Source organism: Bos grunniens, chromosome X, assembly GCF_055505025.1.
Source record: "Bos grunniens cultivar Pamir isolate PY7600 chromosome X, Bosgru_T2T1.0, whole genome shotgun sequence".
NCBI classification, from domain to species: Eukaryota; Metazoa; Chordata; class Mammalia; order Artiodactyla; family Bovidae; genus Bos; species Bos grunniens.
In genome coordinates, this window is record NC_141194.1 from 34,471,122 (window position 1) to 34,486,709 (window position 15,588).

The following is a 15,588-nucleotide window of genomic DNA, read 5'->3' on the forward strand; positions in this document are numbered from 1 at the left end:
AATCATATTCATGAAGACAGGTCTGTGTATTGATCATAAAGTTATGAAAACATCATTGCTTACCTTAAGTATGTCAGGGTAGGCCTGGGATAAAATTATAGGCACCACTGGAATAAATGAAAAGTTCCAGGCAAAATGCATCAGATTTATATGTGGGAAGAGCCACATATACCTTGTGGGCAGGGATCATCCTGAGAAACTTAGAGCAAGCTTCCCTGTGTTCTGTTAGACGGCAAAATAGGAGGCATTTTTTTTTTTAGGATTGGGTTCCCTTGTGGCTCAGCTGGTAAAGAATCTGCCTGCAATGTGGGAGACCTGGGTTCAACCCCCAGGTTGGGAAGATCCCCTGGAGAAGGAAAAGGCTATCCACTCCAGTATTCTGACCTGGAGAATCCATGGACTGTATAGTCCATAGGATCACAAAGAGTCAGACACAACTAAGCAACTTTCACTTCACTTGCACTTTTTTTGGGATAGCAGGTGGCAAATTCTCAATCAGTGTAAAAGTGGAACTTATTCAAAATTAATGCCTTTAACAAATTTATTAAGCACCTACTAAGTAGCTTGAATGTGTGAATTACCCAGGGATTTAGCATTCTAATTCAGTGGGTCTGGGGTAGGGCCAGCCAAAGAATCTACATTTCTTACCAACTCCCAGTTGATATTGATTATGCTGGTCCCAGGCTCACTTTTGAGTAGTAAGGACCAATATTATAAAATTTTATTCTCTTGAAATATTGTCCCGTATTACTCCCCTCGCAAGATTTCGCCAGTATCACTTGTTCTTCTGTATGTGTGTTTAGTCCTATGCAGTTTTGCCACCCATGTAGGTTTGTAGATTCACCATCACAGTAAACATATAGAACAGTTCCATCACTCCCAACATCCCCACCCCACAACATTGCTAACCTCTGGCAACTGCTAATCTGTTACCATCTCTACAATTTTGTCATTTTGAAAATGTTATATAAATAGAATTATGCAGTATGTAACCTTTTGAGATTGGTGCTTTGACTTTGTACTTCTTCAGAGAGTCATCTAGATTTTTGCCTGTATCAACAGATCATTCCTTTCTACTGGAGACAAGCATTCTGTGGGATTAAAGCACCACAGTTGGTTTAACCTGTCACCAGTTGAAAGATATCAGGGTTGTGTGTCCATTTTCAACTATTAGAGATAAAACTGCTCTGAACCTTTGTCTACAGATTTTTGTGTGAACTTAAGTTTTCATTTCTTTGGGGTGAATAACCAAGATTGCAGTTGCAGGGTGATATGGCTTCCCTGGTAGCTCAGCTGGTAAAGAATCCGCCCTCAATGCAGGAGATCCTGGTTCAATTCCTGGGTCAGGAAGATCCCCTAGAGAAGGGATAGGCTACCCACTCCAGTATTCATGGGCTTCCCTGGTGGCTCAGATGGTAAAGAATCCAACTGCATTGTGGGAGAGACCTGGGTTCAATCCCTAGTTTGGGAAAATCCCCTGGAGGAGGGCATGGCAACCCACTCCAGTATTCTTGTCTGGAGAATCCCCATGGACAGAGGAGCCTAGTAGTCCATGGGGTTGCAAAGAGTCAGACACAACTGAGCAACTAAGCATACAACACACACACACACGGTACTTTTATGTTTAATTTTATATGTAAGTGCCAAATTGTTACCCAGCGAGGCTGTACGGTTTTATAGTCCCACTAGCAAAGTTTGAATGTAGCAGTTTCTCCTCATCCTTGCCAGCATTTGGTGGTGTCACTATTTTTTTTTTTAAATATATTAGCACACACTTCTTTTTATTACATTAAAATTAGGCAACAGTCTGACAATGAAAGGGCTGCTTATGGAATAGTGTTATGTTAAACTTTACTTACAGGATGTTAAACCCTTAGAACTAAGCTTTTCTCTATAGTTACTGCTACAAAGGTGGTTTTACACAAACACTAAATTAAAAAATAAAAACAAAAAGAAAGCTTTAGAACACGATGAATTACTTTTATTTTGATATATATATCCACATCTCAGCATTTAGTGATCCTGAACAAAAAAGTGAAAAAATGCAACAGTTTGCCAGGGATTTGGCAATCTCTCAAGCACGCTGAGTTTTTTCTTAATCCCTGTTGAGGACCTTGAAAAGCAGCAGCACCAAAATCAAAGTATACACCGACCGAGGTTCTTTTTGTTCCAGTTGTCAGATTCCAGACTAGACCCAGATGGATTGCAAAGATGAACAAGTGAGAGCCCTGTTTAAAACTTCTTGAAATTGTAAAAGCAATTACAGGAAAAGAAAATTCATTTAGAGGGATTGTGTGTGCTGACTGCTGCTGCTAAGTCGCTTCAGTCATGTCCGACCTTGTGCAACCGCATAGACGGCAGCCCACCAGGCTCACCCGTCCCTAGGATTCTCAGGGCAAGAACACTGGAGTGGGTTGCCATTTCCTTCTCCAATGCATGAAAGTGAAAAGTGAAAGTGAAGTCACTCAGTCGTGTCCGACTCCTAGCGACCCCATGGACTGCAGCCTACCAGGCTCCTCCGTCCATGGGATTTTCAAGGCAAGAGTACTGGAGTAGGGTGCCATTGCCTTCTCCGTGTGTGCTGACAGGAGTCTTCTATTGCCTTTCTCCAAGTTTATCCACCAAAGACTTTGAGAGCTGGCAGGTCTGAGTAATTCTGTTGATTGTTCTTTTCACCTTATCAAAACATGAGCTAAAAACCATATCAGCCAATGATAACAGCAGAGGGTGGCAGGGCTGAGAACCCATTATTCAAATCCCAGGCTGGTGGAGAGTAAATAAAGTGGTTGTAAAGCTAAATGAGGGGCTTCCCTGGTGGCTCAGAGGTTAAAGTGTCTGCCTGGAATGAGGGAGACCTGGGTTCTATCCCTGGGTTGGGAAGATCCCCTGGAGAAGGAAATGGCACCCCACTCCAGTACTCTTGCCTAGAGAATCCCATGGAGGGAGGAGCCTGGTAGGCTACAGTCCACGGGGTCTCAAAGAGTCGGACACGACTGAGCAACTTCACTTTCACTTTCAAAGCTAAATGAGGAAGGTCAGAGACTCTTTCCAACCTTACCTGATGGCTTCTGGCCAAAGCAAGGAGGTGTCATGGAAAGTGTTGGATGGTGACAGTGCAAAAATGGACTTGAGGAGGAGGAAGGAAAAAACAGCACCTCTTGGTTAAGGTAGGGAGAGAAGTGATATGGGAAAAGCCCTGAATTCCTCACCAAAGGCTAATTTCAGAGGGGAGCAGAGTGAGTTACGATCTATGCATTGGTCATGGGTGGTAGTGGAGAGTGAGGAGAAGGATAATTGCTTGAGGGGGTCATCATTTAAGACTTAAAGAAACCAGGAGGGGATAGGGGAGAAGGCAGAGATCCCAGGCCATGTAATCAGCAGCAAGGCTGAGTTAGATGTGACTAGTTAGATCTAACAATTGAATTAGATATGCCCTGCTGGTTATGACGGGAGTCAATTTAAATTTCTTGGACCCAGAAGTTCAACTGTGTGGATAGTGGTTACACTTGACAGATTTATTTGTTATAGCACAACTTATACATTTCACATGGACACAAAATTAGTGTCCTTTACAGTATCTGAAAATAAACTGCCTTTGAATGGGCACGTCCTTTCCAGTACTTTGAGGTCTCCAAGATGTATCTAGAAAATTTACTACTTGGAGAAAAAAAATGAAAATTGCTCAAATCTCATGGGGGATATGGGAGGGCCTGTATTTTTTTATTTTGGATTAATTACTGTTACTGTATAACACTGTCCTTCAGGCAGCTGAGGAATTTTCATATTTTCTTTAGACATTAGGTGCCAAAGCTCTTATAGGACAACTTTGATGCTAGGTGAATTTTGCCATTTTGCTCTTGAGTCCACAACTCCATTGTAACTATTAACTCCATCTATATTAATTTTTGTTACAAATCTTACAAAGGGGCATGCTCCTAGGCATTTAGGTCCACATCCTAGTTAAAGGCTGTATATTCAGTTTTCATAGATTGTTCTTGGGGGCCCAGTTATCACTCCTGTCCATCTTGTAAGTGTCATGTGTTGGTCAGTTTTTAGACCCCAGCTACTGCCGTCTCCTAATACTTTCTGATGTTTTTTGAGTTCTAACCATTGAAAATTGCAAGTGACTTTTACTCCCAAGCTTGTGGCGGCTGCCAACTTGCATTGCTGTCACTCTTTCACTATTTTTTTTCTAATTTTAGTAATTCTAATAGATATGTAGTGATATCTCAAAGTGGTTTTAATTTGCCTAATGGCTAATGATGTCAAACATCTTTCCTATGCTTCTTTGTCATTTGAATATCATCTTTGGTTAAATGTCTGTCTGTGTTTATCCCAGTTTCTCACTGAATTTTTCTCTTGTTTCTGTTGATTTTAACAGTTCTTCATATGTTCTAGATACTGCCACTTTGTCATGTACTTCTTTAGAATTATTTTCTCCCAATTTTAAGTTTGTATTTCATCTTCTTCACAGAGTCTTTTTGCAGAACAAAGGTTTATAGTTTTAGTGAGGTCCAGTTTATTATTTTTTTCCTTTTATGGATTATGCTTTGGATATCATGTTTAACAATAGCTTGCCTAGACCTGATCCCAAAGAATTTCTATTATTTATTTTCTCATAAAGATTTTATAATTTTAAGTATTACATTTAAATCCTTGAACATTTTGGAAATTTTTTTTTTTATATAAGGTGTGAGATTTAGCTCAGATCTTATTACACCTCTTGAGGTATAGCATGAGATCCAGGTGGCTGTTATGTTCAGTTTCCCACTAGACTCCCCTGGTATCACCCTTAAAAAAGTGGAGCAGAGCATTTACACCTCACTGCAGACAGCTGAAGTTAAGTTCAGCCAGCCCTTCCCTCTGCTGACATCTTCCCAGCAAATGCGCAACACTGATTTTTACCGCCTTGTTGATTCTGAGTGAATGTAGAAGTTCAGCAGCTCCCTGCTGGGCCCCACTGACACTACATGAGGAAAGAGAAATAGAGTGTCTGCCAGCTCCACCTCTCATCACCTCATCTACCTCATTGCTAGTGAGTAGGAGGTGAGACGCTGCTCCCCATAGTGCTCCACAGACACAAGGAAAGGACTGTGAAGCTTAGTGGGGACCATCTCTGCCTCATACTACCTCATTTAGTCTCATTTCTTTCAGGAAGATGTGGACAGTCTGTTCACTGCTGGATCCTACTGACACCATCCTGAGTGGGAGGGAGAATGATAATAACACCTGCTCTGACCGGTGGGGATGGAAGATCAGATCCCTACTCAGCTTCACCAATACTGTTCCTGAGGGGGAATCATTGGTGGACTTCCCAGGTGGCTTGGCAGTAAGGAATCCGCCTGCCAATGCAGGGGGCATGGGTTTGATCCCTGGGTGGGGAAGATCCCCTGGGGGAGGAAATGGCAACCCATCTTTTAATGTTTTATTTAATTTTTAAAAATTTTCCCAGTATTCTTGCCTGAGAAATCTCATGAACAGAGGAGCCTGGTGGGCTACAGTCCGTGGGGTCACAAAAAGTTGCACACAACTGAGCAACTAAACAACAAAAACCACAAGGGGGATATGTGCACAGCCTGCCTCTGTGGAGCAGAGTATAGATGACTAGCTCCCCCCTTAGCCCTGCCAGCTCCACTGGGCAGGGGAATCAGAGGGCTGCCGCCTCTCTGTGGTACAAGGGGGAGTTGCAGAATGAAAGAGGATCAGCTTGTGCTTGGCTCCAGTGGAACTGTGGGAAAGGGGTACAGTTTTTCCATTGTTTCATTTATTTTGGGCTGCAATAGAGTGGCTATTGCAAAAAAGGTTTCTGTTGTTAAGGTACCCATTTTCTGGGTCTCTAACTAGGGGAAATGGTTTTTGTTTTGATTGGTTTCATTTTAATCTGTGCTTTTTTGGACTGGAGGCTTTTATGGAATCCTGTTTGAGAAGTGATAAGAAAACCCAGGAAACTCACTGCCATGTTGTTCTTCAACCCCCTGCAGTTTAAACCTGCACAGAAAAGACTGCTGTGGGAAGGAACTGGCTTACTCTGGGTTGTTACTGAGGACCAATCCTTTTTCTCAGCCGTGGATATTGCATTCTCTGAACCTGAGGGCCCAGCTGTGACACTTACATTGTTTTCCATGAAATTTCTCTTTAATAAGGATTGAAAAGAGTAAGGCTTCAGTTCGAACAGTCATCCTGGTGGCTTCAAGAGGCGCTGTCGACCTCTGAGGTGTTACATGGGATGACAGAAAAGGAAGCTCTGGCCTGCCTCCTTGTAGCTACATCATATCTTAAAAAAAAATAAAAGAGCTGCTGGCTTCTCTTTTTGCTTCTGAATGTGGGTCTTTGCCAACACCCTTCCAAGTCCAGTATGTTTTATGTTCCTTATTACTGAGCTCATATTTTTTCAAATACTTCCCTCCAGAAAGGTCCTGGCAATAAATGATTGAACTTCATAGAATTTATTTATTTATTTTAGAATTAAAAAAAAATTGGCTGGGCTGGATCTGATTTGCGGCATACAGGGTCTTTGATCTTCATTGCAACCCATGGGATCTGTAGTTGCAGCATGTGAGATCTAGTTCCCTGACCAGGGATTGAACACAGGCTCCTGTATTGGGAATGTGGAGTCTTAGCCACTGGACCACCAGGGAAGTCCTTCGTAGAATTTATTCTTAACTTCTTGCCCCTCAGTTCATGTCCTCTCTGCCCACTCTTAGGATAACTCAGAGTGCCCAGTGTTTCATGACACTGCATTTTAACATCTTTTTATGAAATAGAGAAATGTGGCAGGCTTGTAGAAATGTCTGACAAACTCTGGTGTTTAAAGCACCTATAAAAACACTTTTTAGATTCATTAATATTTTATCAATAAATAGTTAGAACTTATATGTAAAATTCTCAAATGTCTTTTAGAGAAAGTGTAAGTTCTTGGTCTGTATCAGATATAACAGAATCATAAAAAACACAAGAAAATCAACCCAAGTCATCTAGACTTAATAGCAAAATTCAAACACCAATGCCATTTATAATGGGAAATCTGATTTTTTTTTTTTTTTATGAAGCAACATTATCTTTTCTAACTGTACTTGGAGATGAGGGCTCAAAAGATCACACAATCCAAACTTCATTTGGAGATGAGGAAATATACTCAGAGGACGTAAATGGCTTGTCCAAGATCACTGACCCAATTAATTCTGAATTAAGATTCGTATCTCTTAATTTTTGGACCAATATTATTTTCATTACGTCAGTGGTTCTCACATTTTAGGGTACATTAGAATCACCTAGAATGGCATGTTTAAAAACAGACTGCTGGGTCCCACCCTCAGAGTTTCTGATTGAGTTTTTAGAGTATAACATGAAAATTTACATCTCATACCAGATTCCACACAGCTGCTGATGCTGCTGCTCGCAGGGACCACTCTTGAGAACAGCTGAATTGCTGCGTTTTCCTCTATTTCTCTTCTATTTTACTTTAATGAACATCTTTATTTTTACCTTTATATCTTGGATAATTTTGAAAATACACAAAAGTGGACCAGAGACTATGTATAAGGAATCTTTATCAAATACCACCAACCATCCAACAGTGGCCAATCTGAAGAACTTGACATATCACTTTAATGTTTAGGCACTTTTGTCTGGGAAACAGATATTCTTAGATGTCAAAAAGGTCTAATAAGTATAAGTTCTTGTATTATTACTCTAGTATTTTTAAGTTTGTGGTTTTATTTAATGTAGACTGTATTTACAACTTTAAGAAAAGATGGAGACAATGGTTTAACAGCTTCCATATTACAAGGAAGGAAAAGTACAAATGCTCACATGGTTCTTACATGATTCACCCAGGACTCATACTTAAGTCTGACTCTAGAATTTATTAATAACTTGCTGATCATCATCATTCAGTCGCTTTAATTAAAGCCAAACTCATCTGATTTAAGGCAAAGACACTATCTTAGTCCATTTTGCTATAATAGAATGTCATAGGCTGGGTGACTGTAACATTTATTCTCACAGTTCTGGAGACTGGCAAGTTCAAGATCAAGGCTCTGGCAGATTCAGTGTCTTGTGAGCACCTACTTCTTGCCCATAAACAGCCATCTTGCTATCTCAAATGGTAGAAGGATGAGGCGTTCCTCTAGAATCTCTTTTATAAAGGTCACTAATCCCATTCATGAGGCTCTACTCTCATGACCTAATCACCTCCCAAAGGCCTTACTTCCAAATACCACCATAATGGGGATTAGGGTTTCAAAATATGAATTTGGGGAGGATGCAAACATTTAGTCTATCAGTCAGTCATTCAGTTCAGTCTCTCAGTGGTATCTGACGCTTTCTGACCCCATGGACTGCAGCACGCCAGACTTTCCTGTCCATCACCAACTCCCAGAGCTTACTCAAACTCATGTCCACTGAGTCAGTGATGCCATCCAACCATCTCATCCTCTGTCGTCCCCTTCTCCTCCTGCCTTCAATCTTCCCCAACATCAGGGTCTTTTCCAATGAGTCAGTTCTTTGCATCATGTGGCCAAAATATTGGACCTTCATCTTCAGCATCAGTTCTTACAATTAATATTCAGGACTGATTTCCTTTAGAATTGACTGGTTTGATCTCCTTGCATTCCAAGGGACTCTCAGGAGTCTTCTGCAACACCACAGTTCAAAAACATCAATTCTTTGACACTCAGCCTTGTTTATGGTCCAACTCTCACATCCATACATGACTACTAGAAAAACCACAGCTTTGACTAGATGGACCTTTGTGGGCAAAGTAATGTCTCTGCTTTTTAATATGCTGTCTAGGTTGGTCATAGCTTTTCTTCCAAAGAGCAAGTGTCTTTTAATTTCATGGCTGCAGTCACCATCTGCAGTGATTTTGGAGCCCAAGAAAATAAAAGTCTGTCACTGTTTCCATTGTTTTCCCATCTATTTGCCATGAAGTGATGGGACCAGATGCCATGATCTTCGTTTTTTGAATGTTGAGTTTTAAGCCAGCTTTTTCACTCTCCTCTTTCACTTTCATCAGGAGGCTCTTTAGTTCTTCTTTGCTTTCTGCCATAAGGGTGGTGTCATCTGCGTATCTGAGGTTATTGATATTTCTCCCAGCAATCTTGATTCCAGCTGTGCTTCATCCCGCCCAGCATTTCTCATGATGTACTCTGCATATAAGTTAAATAAGCAGGGTGAAAATATACAGCCTTGACATACTCCTTTCCCATTCAGTCTATAGCAGGCACGTAACTGACTGCACGTATTATATATATATATATATATATATATATATATATATATATATATATATATATATATATATGTAACCAGTAATGGTGGTACAGTATTAGTACTTGTGAGGAAATGGTAAGTGGTTGGTGACCCAGGAATATTCAGACCTTCTGGTGGAGTGAAAGTGGCTGTATTTCCAGTCAAACTTCCAGTGACATTAATTGCCATAAGGATTTCAGCATCACCACCTGATGCAATGTTCATGCCAGAGTATGGAGTTCTCCCTTCATTTAGGACCTGAATCTCACTGAGTCTGTCTCTTGCTTTCAGAAATGTAGATAATCTTTGCCATTTATGTGCCTCCAACAAATTGTGAAGTTTAATGTGCTATCAAGAGCTTTTTAGATGAATATTCAAATATAGTACCGTGTGTCTCTAAATAGTTCTCTATATTATACATTTATGAATAGTTCATATGCAATTATGACCCAATCATCAGAAATATAAAAGTATAAAATACCTACATGTGTCAAATAAAATGCCCCTCAGCATTGGCATCTGATGAAATCTTACCCTAAACTCCAAATCCTTACACTGCTCTAACAGTTACCACCTTCTGAGATATAGCTGATTTCCTTAGTGTGTACCTCTCTGACAAACATTATACCCCGTACTTTCTATGATTAGCACAGAATAAAAAACAAAAAGTCAGAGAAAAGCCACCTGAGATGAAACTTGACAGTTATAGTACTTTCTTACCACTGACCTGTGGCTTTTTAAAATGTGATTCTGATTTCTTTTCTTCACGTTTGTAATTTGGGACAATAATGAGTGGTTTTAGGACACTGTATGAGTCGACAGCTGTTTTTATCTAAGATCTAGAAGAAAAAATAAAAACATCCGCTTTATGTATTTTTATATTAACAGATTTGCATCCAGTACAGATTAATTAGCATATGAAAAGTTTCTCATCAGCGTTGCAACTGCAAATGTCAATGAGATATCATCAGAATAGTTAAAAGAAGTGACATGCCAAGTGTTGGCAGGAAAGAAGAGTAGCTGGAATTTGTTCATATTGCTGGCTGGAAGTAAACTGGTAAAACTGCTTTGGAAAACTGTTTTAACAGCAATTGGCAAGGCTAAAATACAAATACCCTAGGATCCAGTAATTCCATTCTTGGCCCTGTACACAAACATAAATGTGTACGTATGTACCAAAATGCATGAACAAAAATGATCTTCCCAGCCAGAACCTGAAAACAACACAAATTGCAACCACAGGTGAATGGATAAATACATGTGATATATTCATACAATAGGATATAACTCAGCAGTAAAAAGAATAAACTACTGATATATGCAAATACATAGATGACACTCACATATATAATATTGAGCAAAAGAAAGTCAAACACAAAAGAGGACAAACTATATAATTCCTTTTATATCAAATTCAAAAACAGCCAAAACTTTTAGGAGTATTGGCTATGAGAAGGCACAAGGGAGCTTCCTGGAGTTTTGGATATGTCCTTTACTTGATATCAGATTCTGGTTTCATGGGTGTAAAAATTCATCAAGCTTTACCCTTAAGATCTGTTTGCTTACTAAAATATTTTCTTAAAAAATAGAAATAAAAAGATAATCCAAAATTGTCAAAATGTCCAATTGAATTAACACTTCCAGCCAGGCTCATTTCAAAGTATAAAAACTTGGTTCCACAGAATTAAAGCTTTTTGGAGGCATCAGGTTATATGTCTTGAGCTTATTCGTGGGTAGTATATTTTCAGTGTTCTGCTCAGGAACCAACGATGCTTAAAGGTAGATTTAGTATCATCTCTTTTTATTGTATAGTGCCACATGGAAGCAGCAATATCTCATATCCCACATTTTGAGTTGAATACTCAGTCATATAACTCATAATTTTCTACTCATAAATATACAATTAAGCAACTTAACAGCCATCACAACTTATACAACTCCTGAAAAGCAGTCATTTAAGTTACTACTGGATTTATCCAATACTGGAAAGTTTTTGCTGAACAAAACAGTCATCATTTTTTCCCTGAGATTTTTGGGAAACTGTTTATACATATCTTATTTTATATGTTTTTGGGTTTTTTTTTTTTTTTTTTACAGATAGATGTCTTCTTCCCCCCCCCCCCGACACACACACATACTCTGTCATTGTATGCACACCCAGAAAAAAGATATGGCCTCGATTCTAAGTCATATTCTGAATGGGACTGTCTTCTACCTGGAATGCAGTATCTTACAAAGGTACACAAAATAGGAAGGTGCTCCCAGCCTGAAGAGATTCCCACTATGAAGACATCTGCTAAGGTGTTGCGTTTGGCTTTTGCTACAGTTTTGCACAACGCTCTGTTACCCCAGATACAAAATGACACAGGGAATTAATTTCCAGGAATGAAGCTTTGAGTCATGGGTTTTGTGTCTGGAATGCTTTTTTACCACTGCCTTTTTGATCTTTGAAATGGAGCAAACCCTTGTATCCTGGAATAAATTTTTACACCAGAGGACATTCTCAAATATCATTTTTCTTTTGAGAGGGGTCTGTCCTTCCTATTGTAGTCATGAGGTCTTACTAAATATATCATCTCTGCTAGTTAAAACAGACTATTACAAGCCAGGTGCTACTCTCAGCATTGCAATGGTTGAAACAACGTAGAATATAAAAGATGTTTCATGTCCATGGAAGTGGTAGAGGCAGCAAATGAACTGGATTCCTTTAAGATGAATCTTTTATGGACCAGCAGATTTATTTGGAGTTACTTGGAGAGGAGTTATTTCATTAGCAACTAACTCTGATCTATGTCAGCAATAAGGCATCCTTAAGTCATTTATTTCAGTATAAGAAGTCACTGCAGAAGAAATATGATTACTGACTATCTAAGATGGAAATAAATATTGAGGCAAAACTAAGACTTTTTTTTTATAGAAGTATGAATATTACACTTGATTTTATGGTTCATTTAACCAAAGCATTTGTCTATTATACTTTTGGTGAGTAAATTTATGATCAAGAAAGGTGAAACAATTATTTTTTAAGGAACCTTAAAGCTAACACATTTTTGCAGAATTTTTAGCAGTGATTTAAGTACAAACTTAGAGCTATTACATAAGGAGTATGGGAAATGCTGGTTGCTCAACTGATTTTTGACAAAAAGGCAAAAGCAATTTAATGGAGAAAAAATTACCTTTCAACAAATGATGCTGGAGCAATTGGACATTTGGAGGCAAATATATAAAATGAACTTCAGCCTGAATCTCATATTTTTGTATAACAAAAATTAACTTGAAATAGATTACAGATTTAAATATAAAAATTGAAACTATAAAAATTTTTAGAAAAAGCAAAGGAGAAAATCTTTGGAAACTAAGGCTAGTCAAAGAGTTCCTAGACTTGACATAGTCAAGCACAATCCATTAAAGAAATCCAATAAGGAAAATACTAATATTAATAATTCAGACTTCATCAAATTTATATGCTTTTGTTTTATAAAAACACTATGTTAAGTGGATTAAAACACAAGCTACAGACTGAAACAAAATAATTGCAACCAAACCACATATCTACCACAGGATTAGTATCTACAATATGTTAAAACTCTCAAATCAATTCAGTCGCTCAGTCGTGTCTGACTCTTTGCAGCCCTGTGGGCTGCAGCACGCAAGGCCTCCCTGTCCATCACCAACTACCAGAGCCCACTCAAACTCATGTCCATCGCGTGGGTAATGCCATCTAACCATCTCATTCTCTGTTGTCCTCTTCTCTTCCCGCTTCAATCTTTCCCAGCATCAGGGTCTTTTCTAATGAGTTGTTCTTCGCATGAGGTGGCCAAAGTACTGGAGTTGCAGCTTTAACATCAGTCCTTCCAATGAACACCCAGGACTGATCTCCTTTAAGATGGACTGGCTGGATCTCCTTGCAGTCCAAGGGACTCTCAAGAGTCTTCTCCAACACCACAGTTCAAAAGCATCAATTCTTCGGCACTCAGCTTTCTTTATAGTCCAACTCTTACATCTATACATGACTACTGGAAAAACCATAGCTTTGACTAGAGGGACCTTTGTTGGTAAAGTAATATCTGTGCTTTTTAACATGCTGTCTAAGTTGATCATAGCTTTTCTTCCAAGGAGCAAGTGTCTTTTAATTTCATGGCTGCATTCACTATCTGCAGTGATTTTGGAGCCCCAAAATATAAAGTCTGTCATTTTTTCCATTGTTTCCCCATCTATGTGCCATGAAGTGATGGGACCAGATGCCATGATCTTCGTTTTTTGAATGTTGAGTTTTAAGCCAGCTTTTTTACTCTCCTCTTACACTTTCATCAAGAGGCTTTTTAATTCTTTGCTTTCTGCCATAAGGGTGGTGTCATCTGCATATCTGAGGTTATTGATATTTCTCCTGGCAGTCTGACTCCAGCTTGTGCTTCATCCAGCCCAGCATGATATATTCTGCATATAAGTTAAATAAGCAGGGTGCCAATATACAGCCTTGACGTACTCCTTTCCCAATTTTGAACCAGTCTGTTGTTCCATGTCCAGTTCTAACTGTTACTTCTTGACCTGCATACAGATTTCTCAGGAGGCAGGTCAGGTGGTCTGGTATTCTCTTCTCTTTCAGAATTTTCCACAGTTTGTGGTGATGCACACAGTCAAAGGCTTTGGTGTAGTCCATAAAGCAAAAGTAGATGTTTTTCTGGAACTCTCTTGCTTTTTCAATGATCCAATGGATGTTAGCAATTTGATCTCTGGTTCCTCTATCTTTTCTAAATCCAGCTTGATCATCTGGAAGTTCATAGTTCACATACTGTTGAAGCCTGGCTTGGAGAATTTTGAGCATTACTTTGCTAGTGTGTGAGATGAGTGCAGTGCAGTAGTTTGAACATTCTTTGGCATTGCCTTTCTTTGGGATTGGAATGAAAACTGACCTTTTCCAGTCCTGAGGCTACTACTGAGTTTTCCAGATTTGCTGGCATATTGAGTGTAGCACTCTCACAGCATCATCTTTCAGGATTTGAAATAGCTAAACTGGAATTCCATCACCTCCACTAGCTTTTTCATAGTAATGCTTCCTAAGGCCCTCTTGACTTTGCATTCCAGGATGTCTGGCTCTAGGTGAGTGATCACACCACCTCAAAACTCAACAGTAAAACAGCAACCAAAAAAAAAATCTGACTGGAAAATATTAAAAAGATACAAAGAGGTACTTCATGAAGAGGATATATAGTGGGAAAACAAACATGAAAATACGTTCATCATTAGATGTTGTAACTGCTGTTGCTGCTGCTGCATCGCTTCATTCGTGTCCGACTCTGTGCGACCCCATAGACGGCAGCCCACCAGGCTCCCCCGTCCCTGGGATTCTCCAGGCAAGAACACTGGAGTGGGTTGCCATGTCCTTCTCCAATGCATGAAAGTGAAAAGTGAAAGTGAAGTCGCTCAGTCATGTCCGACTCTTAGCGACCCCATGGACTGCAGCCTACCAGGCTCCTCCATCCATGGGAGTTTCCAGGCAAGAGTACTGGAGTGCGGTGCCATTGCCACAATGAGATACCATCATGCCTCTATGGGAATAGTTCCAAATAAAAATAATGGCACCAAAATTTCTAGAGAGGCTGTGGAGAAACCTAATCACACACACATTGCTGGAGAAAATATAAAATGGCACAGCCATACTGGAATCAATTTGGCAGTTTGTTATAAAACTAAATATACAGCTGCTCTACAATGCAGCATTGGCACTGTTGCTGTTCATCCCAGAGAAGTGAAAACTTTTGTTCACACAAAAACCTGTACATGAAAGTTCATAGTAGCTTTATTTATAATAGTCAAAATTGCAAACAACTCAGATGTTCTTCAAGAGGAGAATGGTTATGCAAATCATGGCACACCCCTACCATGGACTACTACTCATCAGTAAAAAAGGAACAAACAATGCAGTAGTCTGGATGAATCTCCAGAGCACTGTTCTGAGTGAAAAAAGCCAATAGTCAAAGATCACATGGTATATGATTCCATTTATGTAATATTCTTGAAAAGATCTAATTGTAGAAATGATGACTAGAATAGTGGTTGTCAAGTTTAAAGAGATGATGAGTGAGAATGAGGTAAGCTTGTCCATTAAAGAGCAATATGAAAGAAAAATCCTTGTAGTGATGGAATTGGCCTGTATCAATGTCAATATCCTAATTATGGTATTGTACTATAATTTTGTAAGATGTTAATATTGGGGAAACTAAGCAAAAGTTATATGTAATCTTCTTTATTTTTCCCACTGCATGTGAACCTACAATTTCCTTAAAATCTTTTTTAAAGTTTATGTAAAAAATTATAGTGTGTTTGTAATTGTAA

The 15,588-nt window shown here is 39.2% G+C and overlaps 1 protein-coding gene and 1 pseudogene across 15 annotated transcripts in view; one reads left to right on the forward strand and one right to left on the reverse strand.

The window, feature by feature from the left end:
• Nucleotides 1–15,588, forward strand: part of LOC147340106 (uncharacterized) — a 281,692-nt gene that overhangs the window by 158,304 nt on the left and 107,800 nt on the right. The window lies entirely within an intron of this gene.
• On the reverse strand, nucleotides 3,721–5,199 carry LOC147340107 (ubiquitin-conjugating enzyme E2 variant 1-like; annotated as a pseudogene).